The 24,875-nt window shown below is 43.4% G+C and overlaps 4 non-coding genes across 4 annotated transcripts; all 4 read left to right on the top strand.

The window, feature by feature from the left end:
• The first annotated feature begins 2,255 nt into the window (after positions 1-2,255).
• On the top strand, positions 2,256-2,336 carry trnas-aga (transfer RNA serine (anticodon AGA)). Its single transcript has one exon. It is a non-coding gene; the product is annotated as a tRNA-Ser (tRNA).
• A 4,682-nt stretch (positions 2,337-7,018) lies between these two features.
• trnal-uaa (transfer RNA leucine (anticodon UAA)) lies at positions 7,019-7,101 on the top strand. Its single transcript has one exon. It is a non-coding gene; the product is annotated as a tRNA-Leu (tRNA).
• A 1,013-nt stretch (positions 7,102-8,114) lies between these two features.
• trnas-aga (transfer RNA serine (anticodon AGA)) lies at positions 8,115-8,195 on the top strand. Its single transcript has one exon. It is a non-coding gene; the product is annotated as a tRNA-Ser (tRNA).
• A 5,345-nt stretch (positions 8,196-13,540) lies between these two features.
• Positions 13,541-13,624, top strand: trnal-uaa (transfer RNA leucine (anticodon UAA)). Its single transcript has one exon. It is a non-coding gene; the product is annotated as a tRNA-Leu (tRNA).
• Positions 13,625-24,875: the final 11,251 nt, after the last annotated feature.

Genomic DNA, 24,875 nt, shown 5'->3' with positions numbered 1-24,875 from the left:
GATCTGATTCATTGATTGTGGGATTGCTTAGCCCTGTTTATACCATTCTGCACCCGCTGCTTAGTATACATGTAGTCCTGTGTTGCAGCTTCCCCAGGCTGGTACCTCATTTCTCGCTACGCCTGATGCTGCTCCTGGCATGCTCTTCTGCACTCCTAATTGAACCAGACTTGATGGTAATGTTAGAGTGATGGATATGCCGGACCATGAGGTTACAGATTGTGGTGGAATACGATGCTGCTGCTGCTGATGGCCCACAGCACCCTGAGGATGCCCCGTTTTCAGCTGCTAGATCTGTTCTGCATCTATCCCGTTTAGCACGGTGATGGTGCACCACAACACATTGGAGAGTGTGTTCGGTGTGACTTTGTCTCCACAATGACTGTGTGCGGTGGTCACTGCTACCAATGCTGTCATAGACAGAGACAGCTCCATGTGGGACAGGCTGGATGTACCCGATGGTCTTTACCTGTCCGTCATTGTTCGTATCTGTGACAGGTAGATTGGTGAGGACCAGGTCAAGTAGGTTTTTTCCTCGTGTTGGTTCTCTCACCATCTGCTGCAGGCCCAGTCTGGCAGATTTGTCCTTCAGGTATCGGCCAGCTCAGTCAGTAGTGGTACTACCAAGTCACTCTTGGTGATGGACATTGAAGTTCCCCACCCAGAGTACATTCTGTGCCCTTGCTACCCTCAGTGCTTCTTCCAAGCTTAAACCAGTGTGAGTAATAGAATAGATTAGATTATAATGTGAGATGTTTATACCTATAATTGTGAAACTATAAGAACTAACAGCAGGCAAGGTAGTTTAGGGATAATGAAAAAATTACTGAAGAAAAGTAAGTGCTGGGAACCAGGGAAAGTGTCCTTGTAAATCACATATTAGAGAAGTTCCAGCTGTCTTTTCCTCACTTCCTGCCCAAACCCAGCAGAGAAGACAAAGAAGAGTCCGGTGGCAGAGGTGGATCAGTGCAGGGTATAAAAGTGAGGGGATACTGATGTAAGGGGGCAGTGGGGACTGGAGACACCGGAGATCAAGCTCAGGGCGCCCGAGGTTCCATCCAGTGGGCTGACCTGGTGTCAGTTACTGTGGACACGCGGGACTTGCATCTTTACTCTGATTGGTGGATCAGTATAAGATACGGTGGGTGACTGAGAAACTGCTCATCTTATATTTTTATTCAGGTATTAAAGTTGCTAACACTGGACTCTGGAACTTGCTCATTAATAAGACAAGGGATTGGCTCGACCTTTACTTCCCCAAATCTCTCTACCCCTCCATTCCTTTTAAAATGTTACCATTTAATGTACATTTCCTCCATTTTTCTTCCAAAATGTTTTGCATCAGATTTCTCTGCACTAAATTTCATCTGCCATCCATCCAGCCCATTTACAAACCTGTGCATTCAAACTGAGCTCACTTACAGTCCTCTTCACAGAGCCCCATGCTCCCCATTTTTGCGTTATCTGGAGATTTTGATCATACTGCAGGTCTGATCACCGATTTTTAAAATTATTTATTTATTATTATTTATTGTCCCTCTGGCCCCAATCTCGATAGCATGACAAAATAAAATTCAGTTCCCCCAATTTGTACTTTCAATCATTGGAACAAATTCTGAGCGACAGGATACATCTTCATTCAGGAAGACCGGGATTAATCAGGGACATTCAGTCCGGATTTGTTGATGGAAGGTCGTGTCTGACTAAACTGATTGTAGTTTTTGAGGAGGTCACACGGAGGGTCGATGACGGTGTTGTGTTTGACGTTGTGTATATGGATTTTAAGAAGGCTTTTGATGAGATCCCACATGGCAGACTGGTCATTAAAGTAATAGCCCATGGGATACAAGGCAAGTGGCAACTTGGATCCAAAATTGGCTGAGGTCGGAAGCAAAGGTTAATGGTCAATGGGTGTTTTTGTTCCTGGAAGGATGTTTCTGGTATACATCAATGATTTAGACTTGAATGTAAGGGGTATGACTACGAAGTTTGCAGATGACAGGAAAATTGGCCGTGTGGTTGATAATGAAGAAGAAAGCTGTCGACTGCAGGAAGGTATCAATGGACCTGTCGGGTGGGCAGAGCAGGGGCAAATGGAATTCAATCCGCAGGAGTGTGAGGTAATGCATTTGGTGAGGGCTAACAAGGAAAGGGAATACACAATAGATGGTAGGACACTGAGAAGTGTAGATGAACAGAGGGACCTTGGCGTGCTTGAATTTTTTCTGAGTAACGTTTAAAAAGGCAACGACACAGTAGTCGTGGCCGAGTGGTTAAGGCGATGGACTAGAAATCCATTGGGTTATCCCACGCAGGTTCGAATCCTGCCGACTACAACTCTCAGCATTTTTCATTCCATTTCACAATTTAACCGGTTCTCTGCCAAACTGATCCTGAGATAGATGGAATAACGTCCCACACCTTTCAACACTGACATTTTTTTCTCATTTTTATTAATCTGCAATATTCACGATACATCCGTTTCAAAAATCGTAAACATCAGTCAAAGTTGCGACAGTGATTCAGCCTGTCTATCCCTCGAGATAACGAAGGCATCTGTGCATGTCTGTTGGTGCGTGCAAATTTTTGGTTATGTGTGTGTATGTCTCTGTGTTTGTCTATCTCTATATATGTCTCTGTGTATGTGCAACTGTCTGTGGAAATCATCACCATGAATTTGGTATGTCCTGGAACTTATAAAAAAGACTTGGGGGAAATAATAAGGTTGTGAACTTTTGTATCGGCTTTGGTTCAGTGGCAGCATTCTCGACTGAATCGGGAGTTTGTGTGTTCAAGTCGCGCTTCTGAGACTTGAGCATTATGATCTTGTCTAACACTTAAGTGCAGCACTTGGGGAATTTTGCAATGTTGAAGCTGTTGACTTTCGGATTAAATGTTAAGTATAAGCTCCGTCTGCACCCTCGGGTGGATATGAAAGTTCCCAGTGCATTACTCGAAAAAGAATAGAGTTGCCCCCGTGTCAATATTACTAAAAATGTTCGTAAATGCTCACTGAAAGCTGATATGCATGTGTTTGTATGTGGGGTTGGGGTTGAAGCCCAGATTCTCACAGAGACAGAATCCAGGTACTCACAGGACCAGGATAGCCGAGTGGTTGAGGCGTTAGCCAAGTGGTTAAGGTGTTGGCCTTAAAATTGAATTGAATTTTTTTTCCCGCGTGTGTTCGTACCCCACTCCTGCTATCTCTTCAATCTCACGCGGATTTCTTCCCATTCTGATCAGTGATATCGGATTGTCATCCTTTGAATCAACAATTTTCTGTAATTATGTGACACTCTGAACCGATAATGAAATGAAATTGTGAAATGTATCGATGTCGCTCGGTCTCTGCCTCTCCCTCTCTCTCTCTTTAGAGAGGTTTGTATGCTTAATCCTTTGTCTCTCTTAGTCTGACTCACTCTGTCTGTCCCTGTTTCTCTGTTTGTCTCTGTCTCTCAATCTGTCTGTTTCTCACCGTGCCCACGTCTGTTCCAATGGGATTCTCTCAGACTCTTTGTCTGACTGGCTCTCTCTTTCCCATCATTTCGGTCTGTCCATGACTTTGCCTGTCTCTGTTAGTCCCTGCCTGTAACCTGAGAAGTATTTCCATCATTTTCTGTTTTAGTCTCTATCTCTCTCTGTGTCTGTTCCTCTCCTTGTCACTGTCTTTATCATTTTCTTTCTCTCACTCTTACCCTCTCTCTCTCTTAATAGATCACACATACACAGATCTCTGTATATGAATGTGTTTGAGTCTTTTTCTCACTTAGTCTGCTTCTCCTTCTCAGTCTCACACTTTCTGTCTCTCTTGTTGTCTCTATCTCGCTGTCTGTCTCTCCCTGTTTGTCGGTTTGTCTCCATCTCTCAATGTGTCTGTCGACTTCTCATGGTGTCCAGTTCTGTGCACAGCTCGATTGCTGCTCTGACAGAACTGGTACCTGTCAGTTCCTCGTTAGTATAGTGGTGAGTATCCCCACCGGTCACGCAGTAGAGCGGGGTTCAATTCCCCGACGGGGAGACAGTTGTTTAAAAATGTAGAATTTTACTTTTGTTTTTGGTAGAGATTCATCTTAAAAAGTTCCAGAGCAATACAGAACTGTAAAAATACAGGTAGAGGAGATTGCCTCGTCCAGATTTTTAGCAAACGGAGACTTTTTCAGGAGTCTTTGGCCTCTGCTGCACAGAGATGGATGACTGAGATTTTTCTGAGTAACGTTTAAAAACACAGCGACACAGTAGTCGTGGCCGAGTGGTTAATGCGATGGACTAGAAATCCATTGGGTTATCCCACGAATGTTCGAATCCTGCCGACTGCGATTCTCAGCATTTTTCATTCCATGTCACAATTCAACCGGTTCTCTGCCAAACTGATCCTGAGATAGATGGAATAACGTCCCACACCTTTCAACACTGACATTTTTTTCTCATTTTTATTAATCTGCAATATTCACGATACATTCGTTTCAAAAATCGCAAACATCAGTCAAAGTTGCGACAGTGATTCAGCCTGTCTATCCCTCGAGATGACGAAGGCATCTGTGCATGCCCGTTGGTGCGTGCACATTTTTGGTTATGTGTGTGTGGGTCTCTGTGTCTGTCTATCTCTATATATGTCTCTGTGTATGTGCAACTGTCTGTGGAAATCATCACCATGAATTTGGTATGTCCTGGAACTTAAAAAACAGACTTGGGGGAAATAATAAGGTTGTGAACTTTTTTACCGGCTTTGGTTCAGTGGCAGCATTCTCGACTGAATCGGGAGTTTGTGTGTTCAAGTCGCACTTCTGAGACTTGAGCATTATCATCTTGGCTAACAATCAAGTGCAGCACTTGGGGAATTTTGCAATGTTGAAGCTGTTGACTTTCGGATGAAATGTTAAATTGAAGCTCCGTCTGCACCCTCGGGTGGATATGAAAGTTCCCAGTGCATTACTCGAAAAAGAATAGGAGAGTTGCCCCCGTCTCAATATTACTAAAAATGTTCGTAAATGCTCACTGAAAGCTGATGTGTATGTGCTTGTATGTGGGGTTGGGGTTGAAGCACATATTCTCACAGAGACAGAATGCAGGTTCTCACAGGACCAGGATAGCCGAGTGGTTGAGGCGTTGGCCTTAAATGTTAATGTTTTTTTCCCGCGTGGGTTCGTACCCCACTCCTGGTATCTCTTTAATTTAACACGGATTTCCTCCCATTCTGATCAGTGAGACCGGATTTTCTTCGATTGAATCAGCAATTTTCTGTAACAATGTGACACTCTGAACCGATAATGAAATGAAATTGTGAAATGCATCTGCATCGCTCGGTCTCTACCTCTCTCTCTCTCTTCAGAGAGTTGTGCATGTGTTTGTATGTTTGAGTCTTTGTCTCTCTCAGTCTGACTCACTCTGTCTGTCCCTGTTTCTCTGTTTGTCTCTGTCTCTCAATCTGTCTCTTTCTCACGCTGCCACGTCTGTTGCAATGGGATTCTCTCGGACTCTTTGTCTGACTGGCTCTCTCTTTCCCATCATTTCGGTCTGTCCATGTCTTTGCCTGTCTCTGTTAGTCCCTGCCTGTAAGCTGAGAAGTATTTCCATCATTTTCTGTTTTAGTCTCTATCGCTCTCTCTCCATCTGTCTCTCTCCTTGTCACTGTCTTTATCATTGTCTTTCTCTCACTCTTTCCCTCTCTCTCTCTTAATAGATCACACACACACATCTCTGTATATGTATATGTTTGAGTCTTTTTCTCACTCAGTCTGCCTCTCCTTCTCAGTCTCACACTTTCTGTCTCTCGTTGTCTCTATCTCGCTGTCTGTCTCTCCCTGTTTGTCGGTTTGTCTCTGTCTCTCAATGTGTCTGTCGACTTCTCATGGTGTCCAGTTCTGTTCACAGTGGCTCGATTACTGCTCTGACAGAATTGGTTCACGTCAGTTCCTCGTTACTTTAGTGGTGAGTATCCCCGCCTGTCACGTGGGAGGCAGTTGTTTCAAATTGTAGAATTTTACTTCTGTTTCTTGGAAGAAATTCATATTAAAAAGTTCCAGAGCAATATCGAACTGTAAAAATACAGGTGGAGGAGATTGCCTCGTCCAGATTTTTAGCAAACAGAGACTTTTTCAGGAGTCTTTGGCCGTCTGCTGCACAGAGATGGATGACTGAGTTTTTTCTGAGTAATGTTTAAAAAGGCAGCGACACAGTAGTCGTGGCCGAGTGGTTAAGGCGATGGACTAGAAATCCATTGGGTTATCGCGCGCAGGTTCGAATCCTGCCAACTACGATTCTCAGCATTTTTCATTCCATTTCACAATTTAACCGGTTCTCTGCCAAACTGATCCTGAGATAGATGGAATAACGACCCACACCTTTCAACACTGACATTTTTTCCTCATTTTTATTGATCTGCAATATTCGCGATACTTCCGGATAAGAAAATGGAAAAATCAGTCAAAGTTGCGACAGTGATTCAGCCTGTCTATCCCTCGAGATGTCTCAGGCATCTGTGAATGCCCGTTGGTGCGTGCAAATTTTTAATTATGTGTGTGTGTGTCTCTGTGTCTGTCTATCTCTATATATGTCTCTGTGTATGTGCAACTGTCTCTGCAAATCATCACCATGAATTTGGCATGTCCTGGAACTTATGAAAAAGACTTAGGGAAAATAATACGGTTGTGATCTTTTGTATCGGCTTTGGTTCAGTGGCAGCATTCTCGACTGAATCTGGAGTTTGTTTGTTCAAGTCGCACTCCTGAGACTTGAGCATATAATCTTGGCTAACACTCTAGTGCACCACTTGGGGAATTTTGCATTGTTGAAGATTTCACTTTCGGATGAAATGTTAAAGTGAAGCTCTGTCTGCACCCTCGGGTGGATATGAAAGTTCCCAGTGCATTACTCGAAAAAGAATAGGAGAGTTGCCTCCTTGTCAATATTACTAAAAATGTTCGTAAATGCTCACTGAAAGCCGATGTGTCTGTGTTTGTATGTGGGGTTGGGGTTGAAGCCCAGTTTCTCACAGAGACAGAATCCTGGTTCTAACAGAAACAGGATAGCCGAGTGGTTAAGGTGTTGGCCTTAAAATTCAATGGGTTTTTTCCCGCGTGGGTTCGTACCCCACTCCTGGTATCTCTTCAATTTAACGCGTATTTCCTCCCATTCTGATCAGTGAGACCGGATTTTCATCGGTTGAATCAGCAATTTTCTGTAACAATGTGACACTCTGAACCGATAATGAAATGAAATTGTGAAATGTATCTGTGTCGCTCGGTCTCTACCTCTCTCTCTCTCTTCAGAGAGTTGTGTATGTGTTTTTATGTTTGAGTCTTTGTCTCTCTCAGTCTGACTCACTCTGTCTGTCCCTGTTTCTCTGTTTGTCTCTGTCTCTCAATCTGTCTCTTTCTCACGCTGCCACGTCTGTTCCAATGGGATTCTCTCGGACTCTTTGTCTGACTGGCTCTCTCTTTCCCATCATTTCGGTCTGTCCATGTCTTTGCCTTTCTCTGTTAGTCCTTGCCTGTAAGCTGAGAAGTATTTCCATCATTTTCTGTTTTAGTCTCTATCGCTCTCTCTCCATCTGTCTCTCTCCTTGTCACTGTCTTTATCATTGTCTTTCTCTCACTCTTTCCCTCTCTCTCTCTTAATAGATCACACACACACATCTCTGTATATGTATATGTTTGAGTCTTTTTCTCACTCAGTCTGCCTCTCCTTCTCAGTCTCACACTTTCTGTCTCTCGTTGTCTCTATCTCGCTGTCTGTCTCTCCCTGTTTGTCGGTTTGTCTCTGTCTCTCAATGTGTCTGTCGACTTCTCATGGTGTCCAGTTCTGTTCACAGTGGCTCGATTAATGCTCTGACAGAATTGGTACACGTCAGTTCCTCGTTAGTATAGTGGTGAGTATCCCCGCATGTCACGTGGGAGGCAGTTGTTTCAAATTGTAGAATTTTACTTCTGTTTCTTGGAAGAAATTCATATTAAAAAGTTCCAGAGCAATATCGAACTGTAGAAATACAGGTGGAGGAGATTGCCTCGTCCAGATTTTTAGCAAACAGAGACTTTTTCAGGAGTCTTTGGCCGTCTGCTGCACAGAGATGGATGACTGAGTTTTTTCTGAGTAACGTTTAACAAGGCAGCGACACAGTAGTCGTGGCCGAGTGGTTAAGGCGATGGACGAGAAATCCATTGGGTTATCCCGCGCAGGTTCGAATCCTGCCGATTACGATTCTCAGCATTTTTCATTCCATTTCACAATTTAACCGGTTCTCTGCCAAACTGATCCTGAGATAGATGGAATAACGACCCACACCTTTCAACACTGACATTTTTTCCTCATTTTTATTGATCTGCAATATTCGCGATACTTCCGGATAAGAAAATGGAAAAATCAGTCAAAGTTGCGACAGTGATTCAGCCTGTCTATCCCTCGAGATGTCTCAGGCATCTGTGAATGCCCGTTGGTGCGTGCAAATTTTTAATTATGTGTGTGTGTGTCTCTGTGTCTGTCTATCTCTATATATGTCTCTGTGTATGTGCAACTGTCTCTGCAAATCATCACCATGAATTTGGCATGTCCTGGAACTTATGAAAAAGACTTAGGGAAAATAATACGGTTGTGATCTTTTGTATCGGCTTTGGTTCAGTGGCAGCATTCTCGACTGAATCTGGAGTTTGTTTGTGCAAGTCGCACTCCTGAGACTTGAGCATATAATCTTGGCTAACACTCTAGTGCACCACTTGGGGAATTTTGCATTGTTGAAGATTTCACTTTCGGATGAAATGTTAAAGTGAAGCTCTGTCTGCACCCTCGGGTGGATATGAAAGTTCCCAGTGCATTACTCGAAAAAGAATAGGAGAGTTGCCTCCTTGTCAATATTACTAAAAATGTTCGTAAATGCTCACTGAAAGCCGATGTGTCTGTGTTTGTATGTGGGGTTGGGGTTGAAGCCCAGTTTCTCACAGAGACAGAATCTTGGTTTTCACAGAAACAGGATAGCCGAGTGGTTAAGGTGTTGGCCTTAAAATTCAATCGGTTTTTTCCCGCGTGGGTTCGTACCCCACTCCTGGTATCTCTTCAATTTAACGCGTATTTCCTCCCATTCTGATCAGTGAGACCGGATTTTTATCGGTTGAATAAGCAATTTTCTGTAACAATGTGACACTCTGAACCGATAATGAAAGGAAATTGTGAAATGTATCTGTGTCGCTCGGTCTAGACCTCTCTTTCTCTCTTCAGAGAGTTGTGTATGTGTTTTTATGTTTGAGTCTTTGTCTCTCTCAGTCTGACTCACTCTGTCTGTACCTGTTTCTCCGTTTGTCTCTGTCTCTCAATCTGTCTCTTTCTCAAGGTGCCCACGTCTGTTCCAATGGGATTCTCTCAGACTCTTTGTCTGACTGGCTCTCTCTTTCCCATCATTTCGGTCTGTCCATGTCTTTGCCTGTCTCTGTTAGTCCCTGCCTGTAAGCTGAGAAGTATTTCCATCATTTTCTGTTTTAGTCTCTATCGCTCTCTCTCCATCTGTCTCTCTCCATGTCACTGTCTTTATCATTGTCTTTATCTCACTCTTACCCTCTCTCTCTTAATAGATCACACACACACACATCTCTGTATATGTATGCATTTGAGTCTTTTTCTCACTAAGTCTGCCTATCCTTCTCAGTCTTACTCTTTCTGAGTCTTGTTGTTTCTAACTCGCTGTCTGTCTCTCCCTGCTTGTCGGTTTGTCTCTGTCTCTCAATGTGTCTGTCGATTTCTCATGGTGTCCAGTTCTGTGCACAGCTCGATTCCTGCTCTGAAGAGCTGCTACCTCTAAGTTCCTCGTTAGTATAGTGGTGAGTATCCCCGCTTGTCACGCGGGAGACCGGGTTTCAATTCCCCGACTGGAAGCCAGGTGTTTTCAAATGTAAAATTTTACTTCTGTTTCTTGGTAGAGATTCATGTTAAAAAGTTCCAGAGCCATGTACAACTGGAAAAATACACGGAGAGGAGATTGCCTCTTCCAGATTTTTAGTAAACGGAGACTTTTACAGGATTCTCTGGCCGTCTGCTGCACAGAGATGGATGACTGAGTTTTTTCTGATTAATGTTTAAGAAGACAGAGTCGCATTCGAAGTGGCCGAGTGGTTAAGACGATGGATTAAAAATCCATTGGGTTTTCCCTGCGTAGTTTTGAGGCCTGTCCACTACGATTCTCGGCATTTTTTCATTCCATTTCACAATTTAACCAGAACTTTGCAAAACTGATCCTGAGATAGATGGTATAACGTCCCACACCTTTGAACAATGACATTTTTTTCTCATTTTTATTAATCTGCAATATTTACGATACATACGGATAGGAAAACACAAAAATCAGTCAAAGTTGCGAAAGTGAGTCAGCCTGTCTATCCCTTTATATGTTGAAGGCATCTGTGCATGTCCGTTGGTGCGTGTAAATTTTTGGTTATGTATGTGGGTATGTCTCTGTGTCTGTCGATCTCTATATATGTCTCTGTGTATGTGCAACTGTCTGTGGAAATCATCACCATGAATTTGGTATGTCCTGGAAATTATAAAAAGACTTGGGGGAAATAAGACGGTTGTGGACGTTTGTATCGGCTTTGGTTCAGTGGCAGCATTCTCGACTGAATCAGGAGTTTTTGTGTTCAAGTCGCACCCCTGAGACTTGAGCATATCATCTTGGCTGACACTCAAGTGCCACACTTGGGGAATTTTGCAATGTTGAAGCTGTTGACTTTCGGATGAAATGTTAAATTGAAGCTGAGTCTGCACTATCGGGTGGGTGTGAAAGGTCCCAGAGCCTTACTCGAAAAAGAATAGGAGAGTTTCCCCCGTGTCAATATCAATAAAAATGTTCGTAAATGCTCACTGAAAGCTTCCATGTATGTGTGTCTGTGGGGGTGGGGTTGAAGCCCAGTTTCTCACAGAGACAGAATCCATATTCTGACAGGACCAGGATAGCCGAGTGATTAAGGCGTTGGCCTTAAAATTAAATGGGATGTTTCCCGCGTGTTCTCGTAGCTGACTCCTGCTACTTCTTTAATTTAACTCTGATTTCCTCCCATTCTCATCAGTGATACCCGATTTCTATCTGTTGAATGTGCAACTCTGTGACACTCTGAGCCGATAATGAAATGAAATTGTGAAATGTATCGGTGTCTGCCTGTCTCTTTCTTTAGAGAGGTGTGTTTGTGTTTGTGTGTTTTTCACTCTCAGTCTGACTCACTCTGTCTGTTCCTGTGTCTCTGTCTCTTTCCCACGGTGTCCAGTTCTGTTCCAATGGGATTCTCTCAGACTCTTTGTAAGACTGGCTCTCTGTTTTCCATCATTTCTGTCTGGCCATGTCTTTGCCTGCCTCTGTTAGTTCCTGTCTCTAACCTGCTGAGTATTTCCAGCATTAGTGTTTCTATCTCTGACACTCTCTATCTGTCGCTCTCTCTCTCCTTGTCACTCTCTTTATTACTCTCTTTCTCTCACTCTTTCCCTCTCTCTTTATAGATCACACACACACACATCTCTGTATATGTGTGTGTTTGAGTCTTTTTCTCACTCAGTCTGCCTCTCCTTCTCAGTATCACATTTTCTGTCTCTCATTTTCTCTATCTCGCTGTCAGTCTCTCCCTGATTATCGGTTTGTCTCTGTCTCTCAATGTGTCTGTCGTCTTCTCTTCGTGTCCAGTTTCATTCACAGCTCGCTTCCTGCTCTGATGGAACTCATGCTCGTTAGTATCGTGCTAAGTATCCCCGCCTGTTCCGCCGGAGACCGTGGTTCTACTTCCCGACGCGGTGGCAGCATTTACAAAATGCAGAATTTTACTTGTTTCTTGGTGTTGATTCATATTAAAAAGTTCCAGAGCAATATAGAACAGTACAAATACAGGAAGAGGAGATTGCCTCTTCCAGATTTTTAGCAAACGGAGACTTTTTCCGGATTCTGTGGCCGTTTGCTGCACAGAGATGGATGACTGAGTTTTATCTGAGTAAAATTGAATGTTGCAGCGAGCTCGTAGTCGTGGCCGAGTGGGTAAGACAATAGACAAAAAATCCATCGGGGTTTCTCCGTGCAGGTTTGAATCCTGCCGACTATGTTTCTCAGCATATTTCATTCTGTTTCACAATTTAACCACGTTACTGCAAAACTGATTCTGAGATAGATAGAGCAACGTCCCACATCTTTCGATGCAGCCGCTGTTTTCTTTCTTACATTAATCTGCAGTATTCACGATACATACGGATAGAAAAACGCAAAAGCCAGCCAAAGTAGCGACAGTCACACTGCCTGTCTATCCATCTATTTGTCTAAGGCAACCTGTGTATATCTGGATCTGAGTGTCATGGTACATCAGTCATTGAAAGTTGGCATGTAGGTGCAGCAGGCGGTGAAGAAAACAAATGGCATGTTCGCCTTCATAGCTAGGGGATTTGAGCATAGGAGCAGGAAGATATTACTGCAGTTGTACAGGGCCTTGGTGAGGTCACACCTGGAATATTGTGTTCAATTTTGGTCCCCGAATCTGAGGAAGGATGTCCTTGCTATTGAGGGAGTACAGCGAAGGTTCACCAGCATGATTCCCGGGATGGCAGGATTGACATATGAGGAGAGACTGGATCAACTGGGCTGGTATCCACGGGAGTTTAGAAGAATGAAAGGGGATCTCACAGAAACATATACAATTATGACGAGATTGGAGGCTGGAAGAATGTTCTCATTGCTGGGGAATTTGAGACCAAGGATTACAGTCTAAAAATAAGGGGTAAGCCATTTATGACCGAGATGAGGAGAAACTTCTTCACTCAGAGAGTGGTTTACCTGTGAAATTTTCAACCGCAGAAAGTCGTTGAGGCCAGTTCATAGATATATTCAAAAGGGAGTTAGATATGGCCCTTATGGATAAAGAGATCAAGTGGTATGGAGGGAAAGCAGGAAAGGGGTACTGAGGTTGAATGATGAGCCATGATCTTATTGAATGGTGGTGCAGGCTCGAAGGGCCGAATGGCATATTCCTGCAACTAATTTCTATGTTTCTATGTTTCTATGTTGATGCATGTATATTTTTTTATTGTGTGTGCGCGTGTCTGTGTATGTCTATTTGTATGTATGTCTCTGTGTATGTGCAACTGTCTGTGGAAATCATCACCATGAATTTGGTACGTCCCGGAACTTTTAAAACACTTGGGGAAAATAATACGGTTGTGATCTTTGGTATCGGTTTTGGTTCAGTGGCTCCATTCTCGACTGAATCAGGAGGTTGTGTGTGTAAGTCCCACTGCTGAGACTTGAACACATCACCTTGGATGACACTCAAATGCAGTATTTGGGGAATTTTGCATTGTTGAAGCTGTTGACCATCGGCTGAAATTTTAAATTGAAGCTCCATTTTCACCCTCGGGTGGATGTGAAACTTCCCAGAGCCTTCGTCGAAAAATAATAGGAGAGTTGCGCCCGTGTCAATATTACGAAAAATGTTCGTAAATGCTTCCTGAAATCCAATGTCTCTGTGTGTCTGTGGGGGTGGAGCTGAAGCCCAGATTCTCACAGAGGCAGAGTCCAACCATTGACAGGATCAGGACCAGGATGGCCGAGTGGTAAAGGCGTTGCATTTAAGATGTAATGGGTTATATACTTGCGTGGGTTCAAACCCCACTCCTGGTGATTCCTTAATTAAACAGAGATTTTTCCCATCCTGCCGAGTGATACCCGATTTTCATCTGCTGAATCTCCAATTTTCTGCAACGATGTGACATTCTGAGCCGACAATGAAATGAAATTGTGAAATGTATCTGTGTTGCTCGGTCTCTGCCACTCTCTCTCTTTAGAGAGCTGTGAATGTGTTTGAGTCATTGTCTCTCTCAGTCTGCCTCTCTCTGACACACTCTCTCTGTCCCTGTTTCTCTGTTTGTCCCTGTCTCTCAATCTGTCTCTTTCTCACGGTGTCTCGTTCTGTTGCAATGGGATTCTCTCAGTCTGACTGCCTATCTCAGTCCCATTATCTCTGTCTGTCCATGTCTTTGCCTGTCTCTGTTAATCCCTGTCTCTAACCTGATAAATATTTCCATTATGTTCTGTTTTTTCTCTATGTCTATCTCTCTATCTGTCTTTCTCTCTGTCTGTCGCCCTCTCTGTCTCTCTCTTTGTCCCTCTCCTTTTCTCTGTCATTCCATCACTATTTACGTCCCTCTCTTTATGGAGCACGCAAATACATCTCTATGTATGTATGTGTTTGAGTCTTTTTCTCATTCAGTCTGATCCTCCTTTTCAGTCTCAAACTTTCTGTCTCCCTTTGTCTCTATCTCATTGTCTGTCTCTCCCTGTTTCCCTGTTTGTCTCTGGTTCTCAATGTGTCTGTCACTTTCTCACGGTGTCCAGTTCTGTTCGAATGGTATTCTCTCAGTCTCTCTGTCTGACTGTCTAACTCTTTCCCATCATCTCTGTCTGTCTATATTTCTGCCTATCTGCCTCTCTTTGCGTGTCGCTGGTAGTTCCTGTCTCTAACCTGCTGAGTATTTCCAACCTTTTTTAGTTGATATCTTTGTCTCTCTCTCGACCTGTCGTTCTCTCTCTATCTGTCTCTCTCCTTGTCACTGTCTTTATCACTGTCTTTCTTTCACTCTTTCCCTCTCTCTCTTTATTGATCACACACACACATCTCTGTATATGTAGGTTTTTGAGTCTTTTTCTCAGAGTCTGCCTGACTTTTCAGTCTCACCCTTTCTGTCTCTCGTTGTCCCTCTATCGCTGTCTATCTCTCCCTGTTTGTCGGTTTGTCTCTGTCTCTCAATGTGTCTGTCGACTTCTGTTCACAGCTCGATTACTGCTCTGACATCGCCCGTACCTTCGTCCGTAGAGTCGTGATTTTGCTCCCCTGTTAAGCAATAGAACCGGGTTCAATTCCCCGATGGAAAAGCAGTTTTTTCAAAATGTCTAAATTTACTTCTGTTTCTTGGTATAGATTCATATTAAAATGTTCCAGAACAATATAGAACAGTAAAAATACAGCCAGAGGCGATTGCCTCTTCCAGATTTTTTGCAAACAGAGACTTTTTCAGGATTCTATGGCCGTCTGCTGCACAGAGATGGATGACTGAGTTTTTTCTGAGTAACATTTAAAGTGCCAGAGACGCAGTAATTGTGGTCGAGTGGTTAATGCGATTGGCTTGAATTCCTTTGGGTTTTCGGCGCTCAGGTTCGAATCCTGCCGACTACGATTCTCAGCAATTTTCTTCACAATTTAACCAGGTTTTTGCAAAACTAATCCTGAGATAGGTGGAATAACGTCCCACACCTTTCAACACTGATATCTATTTCTTATTTTTATTAATCTGCAATATTCACGATTCATACGGATAGAAAAACGCAAAAATCAGCCAAAGTAGCGACAGTGACTCAGCCTGTCTATCCCTCGAGATGTCTCCGGCATCTGTGCATGTCCGTTGGTGCATGTATATTTTTGGTTATGTATGTATGTGTGTGTCTCTGTGTCTGTCTATCTGTATATATGTCTCTGTGTATGTGCAAATGTCTGTGGAAATCATCACCATGAATTTGGTATGTCCTGGAACTTTTCCAAAAACTTGGGGAAAATAATACGGTTGTGAACTTTGCTATCGGCTTTGGTTCAGTGGCAGCATTCTCGACTGAAAAACGCAAAAGCCAGACAAAGTAGCGACAGTGACCCTACCTGTCTATCCATCTATTTGTCCAAGGCAACCTGTGTATATCTTGATCTGTGTGTCATGGTACATCAGTCATTGAAAGTTGGTGTGCAGGTGCAGCAAGCGGTGAAAAATGTAAATGGCATGTTCGCCTTCATAGCGAGGGGATTTGAGTATAGGAGCAGGGAAGTTTTACTGCAGTTGTACAGTGCCTTGGTGAGGCCACTCCTGGAATATTGTGTTCAGTTTTGGTCTCCGAATCTGAGGAAGGACGTCCTTGCTATTGAGGGAGTACAGCGAAGGTTCACCAGCATGATTCCCGGGATGGCAGGACTGACATATGAGCAGAGACTGGATCAACTGGGCTGGTAACCACTGGAGTTTAGAAGAATGAGAGAGGATCTCATAGAAACAAATAAAATTCTGACGAAATTTGACAAGTGAGTGGCAGCAAGAATGTTTCCGTTACTGGGGAGTTCGAGAACCAGGGGTCACAGTCTAAGACTAAGGGGTAAGCCATTTAGTACCGAGATGAGGAGAAACGTCTTCACTCAGAGAGTTGTTAACCTGTGGAATTCTCTACCACAGAAAGTTGTTGAGGCCAGTTAGTTAGATATATTCAAGAGGGAGTTAGATATGGCCCTTACGACTCAAGGGTTCAAGGGATATGGAGAGAAAACAGGAAATGGGTACTGAGGTTGAATGATCAGCCTTGATCTTAAAGAATGGTGGTGCAGGCTCGAAGGGCCGAATGGCCTGCTCCTGCAACTAATTTCTATGTTTCTATTTTTCTATGTTGACGCGTGTATATTTTTGGTTATTGTGTGTGTGTGTGTCTGTGTATGTCTATCTGTATGTATGTCTCTGTGTATGTGCAACTGTCGATGCAAATCATCACCATGAATGTGGTATGTGCTGGAAATTTTTGAAAAACTTGGGGAAAATAATACGGTTGTGATCTTTGGTATCGGCCTTGGTTCATTTGCTCTATTCTCGACTGAATCGGGAGGTTGTGTGTTTAAGTCCCACTCCTGAGACTTGAGCAGATAATCTTTGCTGACACTCAAGTGCAGTACTTGGGGAATTTTGCATTGTTGAAGCTGTTGACAATCAGCTGAAATGTTAAATTGAAACTCCGTCTGCAACCTCGGCTGGATGTGAAAGTTCCCAGAGCATTACATGAAAAAGAATAGGAGAGTTGCGCCCGTGTCAATATTACAAAAAATTTTCGTAACTGCTCACTGAAACCCGATGTGTATGTGTGTGTGTTGCTGTGGGGGTGGAGCTGAAGGCCACATTCTCACAGAGACAGAATCCAAACGCTACAAAGACCAGCATGGGCGAGTGGTTACGGCATTGGCCATAAAATTCAATGGGTTTTTCCCGTGTGGATTCGAACCCCAAACCTAGAATCTCTTTAATTTAACAGAGATTTTTCCCATCCTGGCCAGTGATACATGATTTTCATCTGTTGAATCTGCAATTTTCTGTAACTCTGTGACACTCTAAGCCGAGCATGAAATGAAATTGTGAAATGTAGCTGTGTATCTCAGTCTCTGCCTTTCTCTCTTTAGAGAACTGTGTGTGTGTTTGTGTGCTTGAGCCTTTGTCTCCCTCAGTCTGCTTCTCTCTGACTCACTCTGTCTGTGCCTGGTTCTCTGTTTGTCTCTGTCTCTCAATCTGTCTCTTTCTCACGGTGTCCAGTTCTGTTCCAATGCAATTCTCTCAGACTCTCTGTCTGACTGTCTCTCTCTTTCCCATCCTCCCTGTCCGTGTCTTTGCCTGTCTCATTTTGTCCCTGTCTCTAATCTGATGAGTATTTGCATCATTTTCTGTTTTTTAAACATAGAAACATAGAAAATAACTGCAGGAGTAGGCCATTAGGCCCTTCGAGCCTGCACCGCCATTCAATATTATCATGGCTGATCATTCTTTCAGTTACCCTTTCCTGTTTTCCTCTCCATCCCACTTCATCCACTTAACCGTAAGGACCATATCTAACTCCCTCTTGAATATATCCAATGAACTGGCTTCAACAACTCTCTGTGGCAGGGAATTCCACAGGTCAACAACTCTCTGAGTGAAGAAGTTTCTACTCATCTCACTGCTAAATGGCCTACCCCTTATCCTAAGACTATGTCACCTGGTTCTGGCTTCCCCAACATCGAGAACATTCTTCCCGAATCTAACCTGTGCAGTCCCGTCAGAATCTTATATGACTCTATGAGATCCCCTCTCATCATTCTAAACGCCAGTGATTAAAGGCCTAGTTGATCCAATCTCTCCTCATATGACAGTCCTGCCATCCCTGGAATCAGTCTGGTGAACCTTCGCTGCACTCCCTCAACAGCAGGAACGTCCTTCCTCAGACTAGGAGACCAAAACTGAACACAATATTCCAGGTGTGTCCTCACGAAGGCCTTGCGCAACTGCAGTAAGATCTCCTGGCTCCTATATTCAAATCCTCTAGCTACGAAAGCCAACATACCATTTGCCTTCTTTACCGCCTGCTGTACCTGCATGCCCACTTTCAGTGACTGATGAACCATAACACCAAGGTCTCACTGCACCTCCCCTTTTTCAAGTTTTCCGCCATTCAGATAATATTCTGCCTTCGTGTTGTTGCCCCCAAAATGGATAACCTCACATTTATACACATTATACTGCATCTGCCATGTATTTGCCCACTCACCTAATCTGTCCAATTCACCCTGCAGCCTCTGAGCGTCATCCTCACAGCTCGGACCGCCACCCAGTTTAGTGTCATTCGCAAACTTGGAGATATTACACTCTATTCCTTCAACCAAATCGTTCATGTATATTGTAAAGAGCTGGAGTCCTAGCACTGAGCCCTGCGGCACCCCACTACTCACTTCCTGCCAGTTTGAAAAGGACCCGTTTATCCCGATTCTCTGCATCCTGTCTGCCAACCAGTTCTCTATCCATGTCAGTACATTAATCCCAATACCATGCGCTTTGATTTTGTGCACCAATCTCTAGTGCGGGACCTTGTCAAAAGCCTATTGAAAGTCCAAATACACCAGATCCACTGGTTCTCCCTTGTCCACTCTACTCATTACATCCTCAAAAAATTCCAGAACATTCGTCAAGCGTGATTTCACTTTCATAAATCCATGCTGTCACTGCTTTCCAAATGGGCTGCTATTTCATCCTTAATGATTGATTCCAATATTTTCCCCACGACTGATGTCAGGCTAACCGGTCTATAATTAGCTGCTTTCTCTCTCCCTCCTTTTTTAAAAAGTGCCATCACATTAGCTACCCTCCAGTCCATAGGAACTGATCCAGAGTCGATAGATTGTTGGAAAATGATCACCAATGCATCCACTATTTCTAGGGCCACTTCCTTAAGTACTCTGGGATGCAGACTATCAGGAGCCGGGGATTTATCGGCTTTTAATCCCAACAATTCCTCCATCACAATTTCCCGCCAATAAGGATATCTTTCAGTTCCTCATTCTCACGAGATGCACAGTCCGCTCGTACATTCGGAAGGTATTTTGTATCTTCCTTTGTAAAGACAGAACCGAATTATTGTCTCTATCTGTCTTTCTCTCTATCTGTCTCCCTGTGTCAATATTACTATAAATATTCGAAAATGCTCATTGAAAACCTGTGTCTGTGAGAGTGGAGCTGCAGCCCAGATTCTCACAGAAACAAAATCCGAATACTGACAAAACCAGGATGGCCGAGTTGTTCAGGCGTTGGACGGAAAATCCAATGGGTTTATACCTATATGGGTTCGAACCCCACTCCTGGTAAATCTTTAAAGTCAAACCGATTTCCTGCCATCCTGCTCAGTTATACCTGAATCTATTCTGTTGAATCTGCATTTGTCGATAACTTTGTAACATTCAAACAAATGGGATTGTGCAATGTATCTGTGCCTCTCACTCTCTGTCTTTAGAGTGCTCTTTATGTGTTTGAGTCTGACGCTCTGTGTCTGAGGATCTAGAAGCTGAATTAAGGGAGCTGGGAGCTAAATTAACAAATCGGACCTCAAAGGTAGCAATCTCAGGGAGAGCTGCCACTTTTCAGAGTAGGAATCGCAGGATAGTTCAGATGACAGTGTGTTGCAGAAGGGAGGGATTCAATTTCTTGGGACATTGGAACCGTTCTGTGGGAGCTGGGACCTGTGCAAACCGGATGGTCTGCACCTCAGCAGAACCAATGTTCACGAGTGAGAGTTTGCTCGTGTTGTTGGGTAGGGGTTAAACTGATATGGTAGCGGGATGGGAACCTTTGGGGGCAGAAAAGTAAGGGTGGAAGGCAGAGAAACCCAAAGGAAAAAATCAAAAAGGGCCACATTGCAGCAAACTTCTAAAGGGACAAGGTATGTTAAGATAACAAGCCTGAAGGCACTGTGACTCAATGCGAGGAGTATTCGTAATAAGGTGGAGAAATTAACTGCACAGGCAGCAATTAATGAATATGATGCAATTGGCATCACGGAGAAATGGCTCCAGGGTGACGGAGGCCGGCAACGCAACATCCAGGGGTATTCACCAGTCAGGAAGGATAGACACAAAGGAAAAGGAGGTGGGGTGGCATTGCTGGTTGAAGAGGAAATTAATGCAATAGTCAGGAAGGACATTCGCGTGGATTCTACGTGGGTGGATCTGTGGAATATCAAAGGGAAAAAAACGCTAGTTGAAGTTGTGTACCACCAAATAATCGTAGTGAGTTTGCTGACAGCATCCAACAAGAAAGTAGGGATGTGTGCAATAAAGGTACATTAGTTATCATGGGCGACTTTAATCTACACATAGATTGGGCTAACCAAACTGGTAGCAATACGGTGGAGAAGGATTTGCTGGAGTGTATTAGGGATGGTTTTCTCGACCAATATGTCGAGGGACCATCTAGAGGGCTGGCCATCCTCGACTGCTTGATGTGTAATGAGAAAGGACTAATTAGCAATCTTGTTGTGCGAGGCCCCTTGTGGAAGAGTAACCACAATAAGGTACAACTCTTTGTTAAGGTGGAGAGTGAAACAATTAATTCTGAGACTGGGGTCCTGAACTTAAGGAAAGGTAACTTCGATGTATGAGACATGAATTGGCTAGAATAGACTGGGAAATGATACATAAAGGGTTGCCGGCAGATAGGCAATGGAAAACATATAAAGATCACATGGATGAACTTCAACAATTGGACATCCCTGTCTGGAGTAAAGATAAAATGGGGAAGGTGGCTCAACCGTGGCTAACAAGGAAAATTAAGGATAGCGTTAAATCCAAGGAAGAGGCATATACATTGCTCAGAAAAAGCATCAACCCGAGGACGGGGAGAAATTTAGAATTCAGCAGAGGAGGCCAAAGGCTTTAATTAGGAGGGGGAAAATAGAGTATGAGAGGAAGCTTGCTGAGAACATAAACACTTCTATAAATATGTGAAGCGAAAAAGAGTAGTGAAGGCAAACGTAGGTCCCTTGCAGTCAAATTCAGGTGAATTTATAATAGGGAACAAAGAAATGGTAGACCAGTTGAACAAATACTTTGGTTCTGCCTTCACGAAGGAAGACGCGCATTATCTTCTGGAAATGGTCCGTGACCGAGGGGCTAGTGAGAAGGAGGAACTGAAGAAAATCTTTATTTGTGGGAAATTGTGTTAGGGAAATTGATGGGACTAAAGGCCGATAAATCCCCGGGGCCTGATGGTCTGCATCCCAGAGTACTTAAGGAAGTGGCCCTATAAATAGTGGATGCATTGGTGATTATTTTCCAACAGTCCATCGATTCTCGATCAGTTTGTATGGACAGGAGGGTAACTAATGCAACACCACATTTTGAAAAAGGAGGGAGAGAGAAAACGGGTCATTATAGACCGGTTAGCCTGACATCAGTGGTGGGGAAAATGTTGTAATTAATTTTTAAAGATGAAATAGCAGCCCATTTGGAATGCAGTGACAGGATTGGTCCAAGTCAGCATGGATTTATGAAAGGAAAATCATGCTTTACAAATCTTCTAGAATTGTGTGAGGATGTAACTAGTAGAGTCGACAAGGGAGAACCAGTGGATATGGTGTAGTGGGACTTGCAAAATACTTTTGACAAGGTCCCACACAAGAGGTTGGTGTGCAAAATTAAAGCACATGGTATTGGGGTTAATGTATTGACGTGGATAGAGAACTCGTTGGCAGACAGGAAGCACAGAGTCGGGATAAACGGGTTCTTTTCATAATGGCAGGCAGTGACTAGTTGGGTGCCGCAGGGCTCAGTGCTGGGACGCCAGCAATTTACAATATACATTAATGATTTAGATGAAGGAATTTTGTATAATATCTCCAAGTTTGCAGATGACATTATGCTGGAAGGCGGTGTGAAATGTGAGGAGGATGCTAAGAGCCTGCAGGGTGATTTGGACAGGTGAGGTGAGTGGGCAATTGCATGGCAGATGTAGTGTAATGTGGATAAATGTGAGGTTATGCACTTTGGTGGCAGAAACACGAAGGCAGAATATTATTTGAATGGCGGCAGATGAGGAAAAGGGGAGGTCCAACGAGATCCGGGTGTCATGGTACATCAGTAATTGAAGGTTGGCATGCAGATGCAGCAGACAGAAAGAAGGCAAATAGCATGTTGGCCCCATATCTTGGGGATTTGAATATAGCAGCAGGGCGGTCTTGCTGCAGCTGTACAGGGCCTTGGTGAGGCCTCACCTGGAATACTGTCTTCAGTTTTGTTCTAATCTGAGGAAGGACATTCATGCTATTGAGGGAGTGCAGCAAAGGTTCACCAGACTGATTTCCGGGATGGGAGGACTGACATATGAGGAGAGATAGGATCGACTGGGCCTGTATTCACTGGAGTTTACAAGAATGAGAGGGAACCTCAGAAACATTCTGACGGGACTGGGTAGGTTAGATGCACGAAGAATGTTCCCGATGCTGGGGAAGTCCAGAACCAGTGGTCACAGTCTGAGGACAAGGGATAAGCCATTTAGGACCGAGATGAGGAGAAACTTCTTCACTCAGAGAGTTGTTAACCTGTGGAATTCGCTTCCGCAGAACGTTGTTGATGCCGGTTCATCAGATATATTCAAGAGGGAGTTGGATATGGCCCTGAAGTTAATGGGATCAAGGGGTGTGGAGCGAAAGCTGGAAAGGGGTACTGAGGTGAATGATCAGCCATGATCTTATTGAATGTTGGTGCAGGCTCTAAGGGGCGAATGGTCTATTCCTGCAACCTTTTTCTATGTTTCAGCGTGCATGCATCTAATGGCCCAGTGTGCTGTGCCATTTCTTTTAACTGGGTGCTATTTATTGAATCTGTAACTCGCCATGTTTGTATCTGATCCATATTGTGTCTCACCTGACCAATCATCCACCTCCCATAGGCATGACATGTGTCTCTTTTCCTGTCCTCGGCATCGTCCTCTCAATTCCTGCTTATTTCGCTCGTTAATTGTTCGTGCATGGCCTTCCAATATGGATACACACTGTAGCATTTTTTTGGATGTTTTGGATCCTAACTGTGAAGATTCTATCCCAATCCTGGTCTGTTTCCTGATTAGTAAATCCGTTGTTCCCCTCAAACTATCTACACTTGCCTGGATCGCCTGTATATCTGGTGCACCTACTAGAGATGTCCCTGTACAGTTAATACGTCATTTGCTATAGACCTCCTCTTTCTTCCTTCTTCGTGTCTCAGCTGCTTGTGTTACTCCCTTGCTCCTGATGTGTCACTAGTTATTCTCAGGATTGTGTCTAGCAATCATGTTTACAATGCTTTCGTCTTGTGGCTAATTTTTTCTGGCTGTTCAATTTATGCTCACAGGTCACATTTCATGCTGGACATTGTCAAATAACATTACTTCTGTTCCAGGTTTAACTACCACGCATAACTACCACGCAATTTCCCAAGGTTTATTCCCCTGGTTTACAATATTCAGGTAACATTTTTTACACAATTTATTTAGAAATACTTTTACTGAGCTAGAAGCTTTTGCATCAAGTGTTTACACAAAGGAATATGGGGCAACCTTCCCCAGTATTTTTTTTTAAACCAAAATGCATTTTTTATCTTTTGCTTAACAAATCTATCCTTTGTGCATTTCCTAGCTCCAGAACATATCTTCCGAATAACTCCACAACTGGGTTTCTAAATTAAAATGTAATTCAATTCTTGGTTCATACTTTCTTAAAACTTCCCTCATATAGAACAACACTGCAAAGGGTTAAAAAAAACTTTCACTCTCTCTGAAAAAGTGGGTGGAGCCAAAACAACAGACAGCTCCACCACTTTCTGAAGCAGGCTTTCAGACACATGAAAAATTCATTAATTCCCACCTCAAATATTCCGCAGTCAAAAATCACACAATCACTTTCATTCAAAGACAGACATTCACAAAATGCTCTCTTCATTCAACAAAGCTTATTGTTTGGCCGGCTCTAATTTCGGATCCATACTTCACTTAAGGTAGTCAGTAACAGTTTTTATTATGGTCTTCGGAAAAATATCTACTCAGCTAGTCTTCTGGCCCCCAATGAATCCTTTATTTTCCTGTTAGTGTGGGGATACAAATTTGGGGCAAATTCCTCTGTCCATTCCCTTCTGTCATCTATATCTATTTTTATACTTACATCCTCTTGTCTTTTGTCACTTTTTCTGTCCATCTCACCTTCGGGTATCTTTCTATTCATCTTTCCGGCTGTTAAACTGCTCTTTTTCGCTTCATCATATCCTGCCTTAACCATCTTCTTAAGCTTTTCAGATTTATCTCTCAGAAACTCTTCTGGTGTTTTATACCTCACCCCTCCAAATGCCTTAGCAGATTCCTTTGCCATTTCTTACACAGGGGCTTTTTCCCCAGTTCCTGTTTTACCATCTTTACTTAAGCGGAACGATTTACACCGATGCTTTTACCCCGATATCCCGTATACGTACTTATTCTCCCGACACATGTATTTACTTATTTTGTCCTGACGCACCCCTCAACTGGATTTACTGGCTGCACAGACTCTGCTTCAGATTCGTTGGATCTGGTTACTTTGCGAGGAGAATTCCTCAAGGTAATTCTCTACTCATTCGTTGTTAGGTTGGTGGGCTTTTTGAGTCTAATCTGCCCGTCCAGTAGATCCTGCTGACTGCGCCAAGTTGTTAGGGTTAACTTCAAACCACCATTCGGAGTCCGTTAGCCTTAAAGTAAATGCAATTTTTATTAATAAAAGATACAAGCCAACAGGGGAGCTATCCTTGAAGGAATGCTCAGAGAAACTGCCAGAGACA

This window comes from Pristiophorus japonicus, chromosome 23, assembly GCF_044704955.1.
Source record: "Pristiophorus japonicus isolate sPriJap1 chromosome 23, sPriJap1.hap1, whole genome shotgun sequence".
Lineage (NCBI taxonomy): Eukaryota > Metazoa > Chordata > Chondrichthyes > Pristiophoridae > Pristiophorus > Pristiophorus japonicus.
This window is presented reverse-complemented; position numbering and strand designations above follow the sequence as displayed.